This window comes from Varroa jacobsoni, unplaced genomic scaffold (assembly GCF_002532875.2).
Source record: "Varroa jacobsoni isolate VJ856 unplaced genomic scaffold, vjacob_1.0 scaffold_542, whole genome shotgun sequence".
NCBI classification, from domain to species: domain Eukaryota; kingdom Metazoa; phylum Arthropoda; class Arachnida; order Mesostigmata; family Varroidae; genus Varroa; species Varroa jacobsoni.
The window spans coordinates 1,556-3,607 of NW_019213444.1; the positions used below are offsets into that span (position 1 = coordinate 1,556).

At 41.2% G+C, this 2,052-nt stretch overlaps 1 long non-coding RNA gene across 1 annotated transcript in view; it reads left to right on the forward strand.

The window, feature by feature from the left end:
- Positions 1-296: 296 nt before the first annotated feature.
- LOC111261279 (uncharacterized) overlaps positions 297-2,052 on the forward strand; it is a 77,424-nt gene continuing 75,668 nt past the window's right edge. Inside the window, exon 1 of the long non-coding RNA XR_015311437.1 lies at positions 297-618. This is a non-coding gene — a long non-coding RNA (uncharacterized LOC111261279). The remainder of the gene's footprint in view (positions 619-2,052) is intronic.

Sequence of the window (2,052 nt, forward strand, 5' to 3'; positions counted from 1 at the left end):
CCGGTTCATCTTATTTATGTCGCTGTTGAATCGATATTATCGACGCCCTTAAGCGGGATTAGGTGGGAGTCATTCGTGGGATGACATTGTCGCAACTGCAACTATTCCGCCAAAGCCGGTGACGGCTAAACAGGTGTTGCAGATGCCGATCATCGTTTGCAATAGATGACTTCGCCTGCGGTCGTCGTAATAGTATATATTGCTGCTCGACTGAGATGAGCAATAGGATGCTCGGCGACCTATGGCAGCGTTCGGTTATGAGAACGTCTCGTGGAACAACCAGCCGTTGAGCGCTTGTTCGTCCTCGTGATAGGCGCGTCTATTGAATAAAAGGAGAGACAAGGCGTTATCTTGAACATATGACAGGCCACACGACGGGCCAACGACAAATCGATGGGCAAATTACCAAGGGGATAAGGATAGAGAATGCCACTGCACAGAACTAGCTCATTGTACAAATGGCTTAATCGCCTATGGGACCTATAATACCATTGGCCAGTATGGCATGTGTTACCTTTTATTTTAATAGGTCTTTGAAACGATCATGTTAACGTCTAAGTGGTATGAAAACGTAATTATTTGCGACATTTTCACGACCAGCGTGCCAGATCTTCTAAGGTACGAACCAATTGGCTTTGAATACATGTATAATTATATTAAATTACTGCTTTAATAATATGACATAAGCTGTTCTTCCTAAGTAGATTGAAATAATCTTATGTATAATGGGCTAAGTGGCTGCGTAGAATTCTGTTTAATTAAGACATAATTTACTCGTCTCTTCGTCAAAATGGTTTGTCTGGCTTACCTCCATATTTGCCCCGTCAACCAGGGCCCCAAACAAAGCCACCTGCATATTTTGCATATATGATACGTGTTTCCATTTTGGAAAATGTCTTTGTACTAACGAACATTGAGTTAATCGAGCCCAGAAAAAAATCCTTAGTCTACTACATTGACTCAATTAGCTTGAGCTTCTTTGCAGACAATGTATTTATACAGACTAGAATAAGAAACGTTCTATTTGGCGCCATTTTTTTTTGCTTTTATGCCATATCGTTCTAATAACAGCAAGATAAACACACCTATCCATACGTAGACAAATAATAGAATTATTATTTATTTTATTTGTACGTCTTGGCCACGTAGTAAAAGCATACAGGTATATAGATTACGCCTTTGCTGTAAAAGTACAAAAACTGTTCAGCGATTCAATCGCTTTTTCTAGAAACAACTGAAGTATATGATACGCTAAGCGTTCTCTACAGACGGTAGCGATCAGAACAGAATATAGACTTTTGACTCAGTCTTATGTCTGATCACGGCGCTAGGCCATTACAATAAATGGAAGCTATTTTAATGAACAAACGCACTACGTCCCATTTCCGGATCGGGTGCGCAAATCGCCCGAATCGGGAAGGAACAACTGTGGTATAGTTTATGCGCATTTGTACCTGTATGCACATGTAGGAAATTATTGCAAAAGCTACCGCCGAAAGATAGACAGGCACACACTTTAAAATAGCTGAAAATGCCCCATTTTGCCATTATTTCAATTAGATGTCCCACTCTGCGTACGTATACATTCATTACGGCACGGAAATAAGTGGCCAAATACAGTTATAACCATGACCGCTATCTTAACGAACGACACAATCGAGATACTGTGCATCATTGATGTCCGTACATTAGATTTGAACTGAATGAAAATGAAGGGTTTTAATGGGGTCCATGTCTGCTTTCTAACAGAAGTTTGTTCAATAAAATCGTAACCATACGCGTCATTCATGAAGATTCGCTGAACTTTGTCGGCAAAAACACATGTCCCTATGGTAGACAACATAACGAAATATCGCCGGAAGAATCGACGGACTGACCAGATGCTCGAATGCCCTCGTGGTCGCCTGTCTTACGTAGCATTTTACGTGCTCACCATACATGCACGTCCGTATCAGGGGCTACACTGTGTATAACATTGAGCAAGACCTTGGCAAATGCTTATCGCTAATTATCACTCTGAATGCTACGCAGAGGCACCGAGGAGTGTAAAAC